At 30.2% G+C, this 15328-nt stretch overlaps 1 protein-coding gene across 1 annotated transcript in view; it reads right to left on the reverse strand.

The window, feature by feature from the left end:
• Nucleotides 1-13275, reverse strand: part of Fife (regulating synaptic membrane exocytosis protein fife) — a 106707-nt gene extending 93432 nt beyond the window's left edge. The window contains exon 1 of the mRNA XM_088193663.1: nt 13101-13275. The gene's annotated coding sequence lies outside the window, so the exon portion shown is untranslated. The remainder of the gene's footprint in view (nt 1-13100) is intronic.
• Between the last annotated feature and the right edge of the window lie 2053 nt (nt 13276-15328).

The following is a 15328-nucleotide window of genomic DNA, read 5'->3' on the forward strand; positions in this document are numbered from 1 at the left end:
CATGGATAAATGAAATTTGTCGAGAATGATTTATTATGTGCAGGTTAGATGAAAATGTGTGTTAATGCGATTAACGATTATGTGTCGAGATAAACAGGAAATTTCCGCATTTTTTTCCGCTTTCCACGACTTTAAAAAGGCCAAAATTTCAGAGTTTTCTATAAAAAACAGACATGTAATAGAAGAAAAAGTCCGTGAATGTCTTAAAATCTCACAAAAAAATTAGGCCTAAATACTAAGAAAGCAATTACGCACATTGATTTAGCAAACAAATATTTGAAGGAAAGTAATTATTTAATCGTAAAAATTCGTTCTTCTGTAAAGTAATATATATTTCATTTAATAATATCATTACAGATTGATCATATCATACTTAAGGTGGATGTAGGTTACATTAAGACCGGTCTGGCCGGTAGACCTCAGAGACAGAGCAACTTTCAAAGAACGCTCATATTCGAGCCTCTGATAGCATGACCTGTCGAACTGCAAAAGTCAAAGAAACTGACGAGACATACCCTAAGCAGACTTTTCTTCATCAACCTTGCATTAATACATATGTAAGTTGAATCAACAAGCAGCAGCGGTTCAAGAAATATTTATAACAAAATTTTACCGTTGTTATAACATGTGAAACTGACTTAATTTATGTTTTGTTAGTATTTTATTAAATCATGATATAGACAAAACAGTTGGAGCATAAATAATATAAACAGATTAACGTTATTTTAAATCCCCGACAGTTATCGAATACATCGAGTGAGTTCTGCGTGTTTGTACGCGTGTATTAATTTTTCTCCGGTTCGGGTAGAACCGGAACCGCGTCGTAAACAAGACGGATGTGCTCGGGGGAGTGATGCCCCATTTTACGTGGTTATAAAGGCTTTTGGGGCAATAATGGCAGTCACCGCCCAAGCCGCCCACCCCAGCCTGTTGATTCAGCCGCCCTCGCTAATAAAACGCCACGGAATTTTTGCGGCCCTGTTTACTGGTAGCCAGGTTTATGGCTTGATTTACCGTACCGATATTTTAACTATAATACTATTCTAAACTGATTGGAACGAGGAAAGTAAAAAAATGAGAAAGGTGTGTTCATTTGAATATCGCTGGCAGACAAGACGGTGCTCCCATTTTTTTTCCTGTTTCATTGCTGTTTTATTTTTGATATTGTTTTTTTCTTCTTCTTCGGTTTTAGCGCTATTACAAAATCAATTCAAGACTTCTGTAATGTTGCGTGATATCTTGAAATACGCATTGAATCAATTCTTCTTTTGAGTGTGTGATATTTTAATTCATCAATCATAATTTTGCCATTTTCAATATTTAATAATTGTTTTGCAGAAGCATCGTTTTGCAATTGTACACGAATGATTGTCGTCAATGTAAATTTATTAACGAATCTCTACAAATTTGATGCTTTTAAACACGTATTCAGTTCATCAGCTGGTGTTGAACGTGGTATTACAGGTAATGTCTAACAAAAATTACCTGTTAATAATATTAGCGCACCACCGAATGGCAGTTCGTTTCCACGTAAATCTTGCAATGTTCGATCCAATGCAATTGATATTTGTGCGACGACCAATATTTTGTCGTTTTGGTGGCATTTTTTTGCAACTACGACAACAAACCAGTCTAAAATTAATTATCATAATTAATATTTAACAATAGAATATCAAAAATGTATTATTTCATAAAATATACTTTTAAAATCAGAGCTCAGGTTCGCCCGATTGGCTAAATGGTTCTGTGTTTTGTTCAATTTATTACACAGGATTTATACATATTTTACATAGGTTTGACCTACACGATGACGAAAATGTATGATATCATTATACCAAGAATTTGAGATACCAATCCTCCAATAAAAAAAATCCTATACCTCTGGTTCGGAAATCAATCAAGCAAACTCAATTTTTATTTTTATTAATTTAAATTTAATATTGTTTTTACGTGTATTATTTTAAATCGTCAGTACAAACATTACAATTTACAGAGTAATAATTTTAACGTAGAGCATTTTAATTTTGAAGCGAGCCTGTCCAACGCTGAAAGCGACTTAGAACAATTATATATGTATGTATATAAGATTAGTGCATTTTGAATACCTAAAAATAGTTATTAATATTTACTGCCACTAATTATATTTAGGCTTTATAAATTCGGAAAATATACCAAGTTTTAATTATTATTTCCAAGGTTAAACATGTCTGAAAATGAGTTTTTCTTAAAATTTTATTTAGTACTATTAATCTATGAGTCAATCTAAGCCAAATACGTAATGACTTACATAAGTATTCATATTTTTTTTCAATAGTTGTTTGTAACTGTTCTTTAATTTATGTTACAATAATTATAATTTGTTAGATAATTTTGACACTAGACCATGCGTATGAGCAGTACAATTTAATTATAATATTGAATATGTATGTATGCATATAATCAACATATATACATACATATATTGCACATCTTCATGTGTATAAAGATCAATGTCCCAAATACAGTTTGAAGACTTTTTTAAAACCGAAGTACTATTTGTTAAACGTATTTTATGTATGTAATTGCTAAATATAAATTATTATGATTGCTTTGGTAATGGCAAAACTTTTTAAAACTCATATTATTAACGCCATAAATAAGTTGCTCAGGTCCATTTTAATCATACATAGTCAACTTATGGTTTTAATTTATTAATATTTTTTATATAATATGTATACATATTAAATTAAAACAATAAATAAATTTAAATAACCTGCACATGTAATCGGAGTTAAATAATATAAACTAACGATTGTATGGGGACTGGGAACTTTAATGTTGGAGCAGAGTTGAGGTGGCTGAAGGGAGTGTGCAGAAGTTGTGTTTAATGATTCGTAATTGTTTGTGGAGATTGGAATGAGCTTCGAGGTTGTTGGTGGAAGTTAAAGCGATGTCTGGAGTATGGAGCTCACAAGATGTGACAAAGTGACTCTTGACTATTTTAGAGCATACATCTACGAATTGAACTTTGAGGTCTTCATATTTCAGCACGTCCACATAGTTGGTCGTGCTTTAACCTATACGGTGACAAACTTTCGCAAAACGATTATTGATCTTTTGCCCACACTGGACGACAGTCCAGTGTTGGCAAAAGGACTGGCGTACGTATTTGGAAAATTTTCCAGATAGACAGCAGATAATGAATATACTAGTCTACATACTAATCTTGAGATATAAACTTCTGCTCTATGATATCAAAACCAACATACCAATATACATTTTCCTGTTTGCTCCAAAGCTATTTGAGAAACTGCTCCTTAAAACAGTTAATTATATTTCACTAGTTCATTCCATAATAAGAGTTATTTATAAACGATTTAAAAAAACAGTTACTCGACAATATACGAGATATCAGATAGGCATAGAAAAAATCAAAATAAGAAAACTGCTACTTAAGTCATATACTCAAGGAAACTAGACGCCTATGCATTTTTAAGAAATGTATCAGCTGAAGTACTTCAATGTTGTGTGCTAAGACCGATATTCTGCCTGCTATTGAATATACATGCGATATCCAGTGACGCTACAATGGCTTCATTTGCGGATAATACTGCTATCTTCTCAACCGGAAAAATGATGGAGGAATATAGCAATAAACTGAAATGGGCTATTGACAATGTCAAGTGGATCAATATCTGCAAATCAAATAGAATGTGACAGTATAGCAGCACATTTATTTTGAAAATAGAAGAATCGATTCGTTACCGATAACGATCGATCGTTTGCCAATACCGTGAAGTAATTTGGCATGACCTTGGATGCAAAGTTGCGATGGGACGAGCACGTAAACACTAACTAAATAACTAAATTACCACTTAGACAAATTGTACTGGGTTAATAAACCGAATACATAGAAGACATATTATACTAACAATTTGTAAAGCATAACTAGGCATGATATTCAGCTATGAGGAAGTTCTAGAAAAAAAATGAGAGGGGGAGGGACAAATTTTCGGGGCCAATTCTCCTTAAAGGGCTCGACTCCGGAAAAAAATATAGCAAGAATATACGTATTAAAAAAGTAAAAACCAGCCTCAAATAATGAATCTGAATTAAACTATAATTGTTTGAGATGTGTGTACTAATGTATTTCAGGTATAAGTTCCTTCAATCTTTTTTGTACATACAATAAATCAAAGGAGCGGAACATTGCCTGCAAAAGCACTCAATGCGAAGCGTCAATTTGCTGTTCAAACCCAAAGCTAACATAATGAAAGTTTTAAAAATAATTATAGTTTTAGGTCAAATCCAAAATACAAGCCATTTCAACTCATCTCTCAGGAGAAAAGAAGCGGAAAAATAAGTACAGACGGACATTGCATCTCACACATTTCACCATAGTTTATCTGCATTCAGATATTACATTATGTTTTAAAAATATGATAGCTTTCCTTATCGATATTACTATGGATTTCTAATATAAGTGGGCTGATCAAATTATATTCAAACCGAATTTTGATCAATAGAAGTCTATCCGTCCCCGCCGCAGTGGGAACGCTCGAGCGTTCCCACTGCGACGGCGCCGACACGATTTTATTGCTTTTGACGTGATTTTTTGCCTTCTGAGAAGAGATAATTGTTTTTGCGCTCGTTTATTGATCAGAATTCGGTTTAGATGTATTATACTTTATTTTATTCTCACTCGTAATATTGTTTTAACAAGTTTTCACCGCGATGGCACGATTTTATTGCTTTTAACCTGGCCTTGAAATTCACTATATGGCAACACTGAGCAGCAAAGAGAACATGACTAATTATCAGGTAAATATTATGAGTAGATATTTTTAATAATTTTTAATACCTAATTAAAATATTTCGCATAAAATATGACTTTAGAAAATATGTCGCAACGGTGGCTGATTTTTATATTTATTTGCACCATAGAAAGGGTTAACTCGTACCTATTATTATTTATTCAAGAAATTATATTAAGATGTTAAAAATATATAAAGTACCATTTTTGTCATGAGGCCCGGAATCATTGTTTTCCCAAGGTCCGGGCTCGCTCTCGGTGGACCTGCATGCACGCAAGCATAAGTTGTGTCTGCTTCGACAAATATAGAATAGATAATCTAGGCAACTACATTGCTAAATGTTGCTAGCAAAATTGTGTATGACGTATTTTAAGCGACTGCGCAATCTATCACGATATGTATATTTACCATAGAAATGCGCGTAGGAGAGAAGTGTTTCTTTCTATCGATTGTCATGGATTTGTCTTGGGAGTTCAGTCCTGAGATGGAAATGGTGCTCAGTGCTCGGTTAGATATATCCTCAAGGGATATGGGGTTGAATCAGTAGGCCTTTTAAGTTAGATTGGAGACTTATAGTTTTGTATTCATCCCTTATTTAAATATGTAACACTCTTATTCATATATTGTTGTATCAGTGAAGTTATCCGCCTATCCCCTATCCCCAAAAAGAGTCTGTCGATAGTACCAACTAGTCTACAGTATTGAAATGCAAATGGATATTCATTTTATAATAAATGTTATTTGCTCAGCCGTTTATTTTAGGGTCATTCTTCTTAATCTTGTTGTTTCTTATTGCAAGTTGTGGAAGATCTATGAGGCAACGATATAAAGGCAATGCCCTAGCGATAGCCCGGCGGGGTTGCCGTAAACCGAATGTCTGAATATTACCCCATTGCTTATTTTAATAAATTATAATTTTCACAAAATTCTATACATCTAAATGCTTTTTCTGTAGTTTAAAATATTTTTAGTTAATTTTTACTGCTAAAGATTATTAAATATATATATACAAATACTAATGTCTACAGACATGAAAGATAGTAATTCTAATTTTTATATGCATATGTATATATAATATAATACTACAATTAAGGCTTAATTAATATTTTAATTCTGAAATACTAGTATTGATTCAATGGAAATAATTATATTAAAAAATAGTCTTAGTAGATTTTTAGTGCTTATATTAAATAATAACATGTCTTTCATGAATCTCAACTTTTGAATGACAGTGATGATATTGGTGCACATATTAGTTAATATATATCTCATTTTCATTATAATAGATTAATAACTTTAACAATAATATTTTAACTATGTCTTGAAATTGTCTTAGCATAAATTGTTTTTTATTAGTACACACGTCATTTTTATCACTGTACCACATGTTTCAAAATATATATGATAAAAAATATGTATCGTGTATTATATATGAAGTATGATATATATTTGTATTGCAAATTATGTGTATATAAATAAAAAATAATTTCTTTAAATGACGTTCAATTTTATATATAATATATGTGTGGCTATTTAAGTTTTTTATCGCATGCAAGGGAATCATTCTATGAATTGTGATATTTTTGATTGCTTGCCTCGAATAAAATAAGGTTTAAAATACATTTGCGGTTTCGACTTCAATTAGTGGGTTTACTAATCCCAAATATCATTTGGCGACACGTCTAACATAAAATGTAGTAAATCAGCTGGGTGAAACCCTTTGAGGATTAGTGGTCCTTATGGGATTTATCTATTTAGAAACCATGTGTCAACTTGGCTTCAATCATAAATATTAAAATAAAAATATGCATATCGCAAAATATTGGATCTAAATTACAATTTTTCAAGTGTATCAAAAATATTAATTGAGTAACTAAAAAAGCTCTTGCGGTCTTCGTTATGAAATAGAAAATATATATGTAATTTGATTGAAGGACTGTCGTGGCTTTGTCTTTTATTTTGTGATACAAATGAAAAGACAGGCTGCATTCATACCATAAGATATACATACTACGTAAATTGTGGATGAGATAGTAAAAAATGCACATTTATTTTTATAGTGAAAAATCATGTAAAAATGCGCCTCGTTCAAAAAAACGAAGAACTATTAAACAATATTTAAAAATCCAAAGTAAAATCCATTGGAGATAAGCGAATATGCCCCACATATATTGATTTATGAGAACATGCTTCACTTATTAAAAATGTGTACTTATCTGTGTTTACAAGCAAATGTACTAGTACTTTAAAGACGATTCATCTCTCAGTGAAATATTTGTTTATGTTGGATTGCTTTCGATATTGTCTAATATGAGTTTTTTGACAGAGGCTGAGACAATTACGGTAAAGATTTACGTTATATAATAAAGGTTGCGGTGCTTCAGAAACAGTCAGGGCTAGTTAATCGGAAGAAAGTTTTATTCTTGCAAGACTTCATATTGCAAGGCACATCCAGAAGAAAAGTTCGTGCATTAGGATGGGAAATTCTATTTCATCCTCCGAATTTTCCCGACATTTCTCCGCTGACTGTCACCTTTTTGGCGCTAGGTAATCACATGAAAAATATAGAATTTCAAAACAAAGAGGAGATTGAACGAGGGGCTAGTTTTTTCGTCTCTTAATATGATAATATAAAAACTGTAGTAATTAACTTGATTCTCGCATAGAATGGCATTTAAAAATCATTAAAATGACATTAGTTTGGCTTAAAAATAGACGTTATAAATCGATAGAACAACATTAAAAACCACTTTGAAATTAGTTTAGATAACATTAATTACCTTACATCGAATAAGCATTGTTTGAATTATTCTTTGTAATTATAGGCCGGTCGCCAAATGTAGGATCTTGTAACTAGCTTTCATCATTGGCACTCAAATAACATCGTTTTCTATTTGTCATTGAAAATCATTGACTTTCAAGATTGGCTAAATCGACTTAGCTGCCCAGCACTGGCTGAGAAAATAATGATTTTGTGCCCCATGACAAAAACACATTTCAAGCATTTTTACCGTGTCAATATAATTTTTTAATGAATAATAATATGTACGAGTTAACAGTGATTTATTTAAAAGGATGTGTGTTCATTTTTTAATATTTATATTCCAGCAAGTTTCATAGTATTTCATTAAATGACATTCAAGGGGTTCAAAATCCATGTCAAAAGCAATCCAGTGGAAACGCTTGGTAAGACTATTTATAATAAAATTGTGAGTTTCAATAAGTGAGAATCGAATGAAATGTATCTAAACGGAATTTAAACCAATAGGAAAATGTAAAAATGAATTATCCTTTCTCAGACACGTCAAAAGCAATAAAATCGTGCCGTCGTCGTCGCATTGAAAACGTTCGTTACCGAGCGTTCCTACAGTGACGGTGCCGACACTATTTTATTGCTTTTGACGTGAATTTTTGTCTTTTGAGAAGTGATAATTGATTTTGCGCCCTTTTATTGACCAGAATTCAGTTTGAATACACTTTGATCAATATTTTCATATCAAAAACTCATAGTACTATCGATAAGGATAGCTTTCATATTTTTAAACATAGAGTAATATTGAAGTGCAGACAAACTATAGTGCAATATGCGAGATGCGATGTCTGTCTGTACTTCTTCCGCTTATTAACTTCTGAGAGATGAGTTATGTTAGTTTGTATATTAGACTTGAACTAACGAAAGTTTTAAAACTATATATTTTTAGAATTTTCATTAGGTCAGGTTGGGGTTTGAACAGCAAATGAACGTTTGTGATTGAGTATCATATATATTTTAGAGCTGCATATAATTTTAATAGCGCCAATCAGTTAAAATATATTTTCGCTAGTAGAAATGATAATACTATTAATGAAAATGTATTTGTACTTCACTGTAAAATTTATACATCGCATGTAAATAAATAATGTTAAGTATGTATATGTGTATATATTATGTAAACATGTAGATTTTTTTAGATGACTAGAATTTCACAGAATACTAAAATTAATTATTTTGTTTAAAAGAGAAATGGAAAATACGCAGAACAAAAATAATATATATGCAGCAGGGGTCGTACCGTGAGAGACGGGCGAATATAAAATTTAAGGTTGTCAACCTCATAAAGTGGAAAATGGTGTAAGTAAAACGTAATGGGTGCCCATTAATTCGCGTGTACGTAAGTGCCGTTCATCTGCGAAACCTATGCCGGTCGATCGTTAAATGTGACGGATGTTTGAACGCGTCTTCTGCCCTTAAAATAAGTACTGTATTATAAACGGCACTATATTACAAAGGGTTAGCCATTAACGGGTATCTAGACGCAGGAAGTGCCAAAAGTTACATTTCACCTATAAACATGTATTTTGTAGCTTTGCTTTTTATGCTTTAGTAGACAATATGAAAATAAACGTAGAACCGCGATTTCCCATAAATAGGTTCTAAATTTATGTACTTTTTAAGTACTTTGTAGAATTATAGCCTTTATCATATTATGCAACCACATTTGTTTAATATTAAATTCAATCTGGTGGTTAATATAATCATAATATCTAATTGACTTATATTATATAATTGGTATTAAATTTACCCCAATGTAACACATTGGGCTTATGCATGTGAGATTACAATGAAAGATAAAAAAAATACATATTCTATAGAAAACCATGCTAGTCCCAATATTTCATAATTTTAACAGGTAAATTATAAAATATATTAAACAAAAAAAACACGTTTGTGCCACAATCTTGATATTATATCAAAAAAAATTTTTATTTGGCAAAAACATGAAGCAGTTTTTATAGCAAGTTCTACTTTTTATGCTTTAAAAATTCTTTCATTTTGATGTGGACTCCCACACATAAAAATTGAAATAAATCTTATTTATTATAGTGACGAATCTACCAGCATCAGTCCAAGTATTCGAAATCGTAATTAAAAGTATCCTTCAAACCATATCAAAGAATACTTGATTTATCAACATTTGTGTAGCGAAATCAGTAGCAACGAATCTGCATTGTTTTCTAATGTTTTGACAAAAATATAAATATAGGCAAACAGATTTTTAAAAATTTTGTCCTAATTAAAAAAAAAATATTTTCATAAAATCTTTGCGATTTTTTAGATTTTGATTCAATGTTATGTTTTTGTCTGAATTTACCGCATTTATTGATTATTCAAACCCGTGCCATAATAACAATAAACATCTGTTTTAAAAGCGTTAATTGCGCCGGAAAATATTTTTAGCGTAATATCACTAATTTATGATCTGCAAAATTATTTTCTGGATGTACGCTCAAATGCCGTTGCTTTTTTTTACAGGCATAGGAAAAAGATACATAAGCCTACTGTATGATATGTATTAAAATAAACAGTTATTAGCAAACGAATCCATATTCTTATGTGCAATTTGTTAATGAGAGCAATGAGAATAGTTTTAATAGTTCAATATTTTTTATGTCATTGTTTTTGCTTTTCTTCGAACTATTTATTATTAAATATTTTGAATTATTTGTTTAGCTTTCATAAACCACTTTCATTTCCAGAAGACTGCAGAAATGCATTTATTTTTATATAATTTATAAATAGCTTCAGTAAGAATTTTAAAAAATATTTTATAACTAAAATATTTGTGGAACATAATAAATTCATACATATGTATATCTTAGAAAAAAACGATAGAATTAGCTGAAATGTCATATGTGTTATTACATATAGAAGATTTAATACAGTAGTCTGCAACATATCCCTATATATCATAAAATAATATTATGCAAAATTTGCTGGTGGGAGCAATAAGAATAGTTCAATATATGCTTAACCAAGTATCTAGCTGGTTGTTGATATTTTCCTGGTTTACAGTTCTTCACATAATTTTAACTAAATTAACAACAAACTCATTTAAATGTATTTTATATTTGCTTTCGCTTGTATTTAAATATTGATATAACACTTCATCTATATATCTAGTATAACTTTTGCCGAAGCAAAAATACAATTTTTAATTAGTTCTAAAATTTTAATATAAATATCATAAAATAGTTGTAGTGACACATATTAAATCCACACTACTTTTTTTTATATAATTTAAAAAATGTTATAATTACCTCTTACCAAAATATATTTCATCTATCAACCAATAATAAATTCTGATTCCTCTACGTCAGACATTTAATTTAAAACGTAATTAATTTGTAATCGTTAGCAGTAATTCGTGTACTTTAAATAAAAATCATTATATTATTTTAACACTAATATCTCAAATCCTTTTATTGCAGATTTTATTTTTTAACTAGTATTACTAATTTTTTGACGTCTTCTATTTTCAAAAAAATATGAAGTTTTTCTAAATTTTGTTAGAATTTACAAAATATATGTAATATACAGTATGTATTTATTTATATTATTACAGTATATTTCTTTGTACATAAATGGAAAACCTTTTTACTAATTTCATTAACTACAATTTGGGTGAATATATACACATGTAAATTATATTATAGTTAATATTTAAAATATAACGAGCGTAAATTGATAAAATATTTATACACATGAGATACTATCATAATTCTGACTCAAATAAAATGACTTTCATCACATGTACTTCTATTTTGCAAAATATGACAACTTATCGCGTGATTTGTAACATTTACAATTAAAAATAACTCTCGTTTCAGTCATCCTGCTAACGAATTTAATCATTCTTAAGTCAATGATCATTGCATTGTTAATTTTTAAAGCCAAAAATCTATGCCTTTTTTCTTACTACTTTTAAATGCAGCTGTGAATTTAGCTGATTTAAACCAAAAATTTTAAAACTACAACGGTTGAAAACAATTAAAATTATTCGTATAAATTAATTTAATGAGAATTCTCGAGAAACCGACAATTTTTTCTTGCTGAATGAATTTTTAATTGCTTATTATATATTTGTAAAATAATAATAGCATGATAGACCAGTGGGAGACTAAAGTTCTAATCTTATACGAAACTATATGTTTTTCAATTTCTATCGTGTATGAGAAATTAAGATTAGTGATTACTATATTATTATAATTATTATATAAGGTTTTCATAGATGTTCCTAATCTCTCAGTTAAATTATAAAATATTCTAATAATGTTTTACTTTAGCTCATAGAGAATATCATATACATATGTATATGTAAAAAATAAATGCATAGTGATATTGTGAAATAATACTATTGTAAGTAAATGTTATGATGTCTGTTTACAGTCGCATAGTTCGTATTGCTATTGATTTATTTTTAGATGTGTCAATAATTAATTCCAGTAGATAAAGTTGGTTGAAAATAAATATAATTTGACACTAAGCTTGTCAATAAAACGGAGAATTACACCGACACGTGAAAAAGCGATATTTAAGGAAGATGACTTGTTGAAAGCTTATAACCAATACAGTACACCTTTGCAGGTCATGGCCGTATTGTTTACACATCCTTGACCCAAAAGCCAATCCTTCAAGCATCCGGGCTTTTGAGCGATTTATTTATATTGAGCTAAGTATTAGCTCAATACAAATATAATGCAATATTAAAAACGATAAATTAAGAAAATTGAATATATTAATAAAAAAATAAGCAAAACCATAACAGAATTATCAATTAATGAAAATATAATTTTACTAAATAATTTCTTATATTTTTATAATAATTAATGAACAACTAAATTATTTAATGTAGAATATGAATCAAGTTATTATTGAAATAACCCATTATCTCACTAATGAAAAAACACATGCATGATTAGTTTTCCGTTAAAAATAATTAAGGTTACAGTAATTATTAATTATTAAATTAAGTATATTTTTAAACATCTTAAAATGAATTATAGATTAGAGAGATTGTATTTTTTTTTTCTTATAAATACAATAGTGACTTAAATGACTTTTCTATGTATGAATGTATATCATAACACATCTTAGCTGATTCAGTTATTATAAAGATATATAAAAAATTGTGTATATTTATATGGTTCCATATTAAAAAATAGATAATAATAATTTAAATTCTTGGTTTATGAAAGCTGAACCAAATATCCTTAAAACACATTAAATACTATAAATCTATATGCTTAGAAGTAAAGCGAAAATACTGCAATATATTGATAATATATAATACAAGTAGCAAATATTTTATATATTCAGCACTAAACAGTTCAGGGAAAAATATAAAAAAAATCATTCGGGTCTTTATTACTCATGTTATACATAAAAATATATTCAACGTGTTTATATAATGTCCTTAGATAGTATAACATATATAAATTATTATTAAACATATCGACGGATCGCATATATTCTCCCGTAATACGTACTTTATTTAGATATCTATACAACTATTCGAATCCAACCATCCGACGAGACATCTCAAAATAACATGACACTTTTTTCTTCTTGTTGTATTTACAATTTCTTCAAAGTATGTGTGTGTGTGTGTGTGCGAACACACAATTTTCGCGTAATTTTGCAGGGGTGGCGCGCGATGGTCGGCGGGCTGTCGCCGGCAGACTGTTGCTGCCCGGGCTGGGAGAGTAACAAGTGCCCCCCGTAGCCACCCCTGTCCTGCGCCCTCGTGTGGATCAGTAGTTCTCAACCTTTGGCGACGCGAACCGATAGCAGCCGCGTCGATAGGGACGGCACCCCACCGAGAACACTCGCCATAACAAATTATCCGAACTCAACTTGATGTGAAAGGCCTCCTTTGCTTTTTATCTTCAAAATTTTAACAACAACAAATTACATTTGACATAAGTTAGATACTATGCACAGATTGTTTTGATTGTAAAAACAAAAAGTCTCATCATAATAATTATTACTACTTAATGAAACGGTTACTAATCTATAAGTAATTATCCGTGCTTATTTTATATACTAACTTACTTTAATCTTTAATCAATCGCGATTCAATTTTAGAAAAAATTAAATTAATTCAGAATAAAACAGAGTCGATTATGTTTATGAAACGTAGACAAGCCATTTCCTCTCCAAAGTGAACAAGGTAGTTGTATAAAATGGAAATCAAGCGTTTAACAACTGTACTCTACGTTTAAATTTGATGTAATTTAATTTAAATTTAGCATTTCCATACTTGGCTCTATATGACTTGCCGCTATTGCGCTTTTAAAATGATGAGCGTACTAACTAGAAAAAAATATATTGAGATCATCTAAATTACGAGTCAATCAAAATAAAGCTATAAATCTTAAATACAATTAACTTTTTTATAATTACTGAAAAAATCATTTACCAGATTATTTTTACACCAGAAAATACAATGAAAATATTTAATATTAATCTTAAGTATCGAAAAATACAACAAAACGAAGCACGTATTGCATTATATGAAGAAATACATATTTTAATGGTTCTAGATTTTCAACTGAATATATTTCGATTATACTTTAAGCCTTCGTTTCTTAATTATCTTTTTCAAAATTAACATGCGGTATCTTCCGGCGTTTTAAAAAAAATATAAAGTGTTTATATTATTTATTTATTTAAATTTAATTAAGACCATCATGACCAAAGAAGTTACCCCTATGCGTCACAATGCTCGAAAATAATACATTGTATTATTTCAATACACCTTCAAAGAAACAATAATAATTAAAAAATCATACAATATCAAAATTAAATTATATGATCCAGACCAGCTCTTCGTAGCTGGCACTAAACATGTTTATGTGCAATGCCAGCATACTCAGGATCCAGATGGCGACAGCCATCGGAGAACGACGGTTCCCGGGTGCTCCCACCCGCTTCCTCAGGTCGTGTGTAGGCCGAGCTCGGCTCATTAGCGACCTTACCACTTAAGCACGTACTTCCCATCAACAAAGGGTCGATGGTCCGCGTACAGTCTCAACCGAAGTGACGAAGTGGGGTGACTTTTGATCATTTACAAAGATCAGGAAATGATGACGTCTTGAGTATCAGATCAAAAATGCGTTTTAGAGGGCCAGAAAACTGACTTTTCAATCCTTAAAAATTAAATTGGGAAGCAAATCAGACACAGAAAAACACTTTGTCTTCAACTTCTTAAAGACGTATTTAAGATCTGAATAGAAGTCGAAATATATTCCTTGAAAATAGAACGTACTAATTGCGAAATAATAAAAAAAGCATGTAAATTTATACAGGTTTTTTCTCGCTGTAATAATGCGTTACGCAGTTTTTAAGTCGTCTTGAAAACCGGGTTAAACTCTTGCGATTTAAATAATTGCTTAAAAAGACCTAGTCGACGCTATGGCAACCGTTTCTTGAATAATACATTTTAGCTGCGTTTCACCATTTCTTGGGGTGTCTCGCCAAAAAGGCGCAGGACAAAATAGCACCGACAAAAAAGGGTAAAAATATGTAGCGACGTCAAAACACTGCAACGTATACATTAAAAATAAAAACACGAAAAGATCCATTATAATTTTCGTAGTTTTTATTATGACAGTAGTTTTAATCCAATTCCTGATTTATTATTTTTAATTTATCTGGTTAATACATTTTATATTTTCCATAATTATATTTTTTGTTTGTATACTTTATTCATGTT

This window comes from Plectrocnemia conspersa, unplaced genomic scaffold (genome assembly GCF_051122295.1).
Source record: "Plectrocnemia conspersa isolate PC_06_02 unplaced genomic scaffold, ASM5112229v1 ptg000009l, whole genome shotgun sequence".
In the NCBI taxonomy this organism is placed as follows: domain Eukaryota; kingdom Metazoa; phylum Arthropoda; class Insecta; order Trichoptera; family Polycentropodidae; genus Plectrocnemia; species Plectrocnemia conspersa.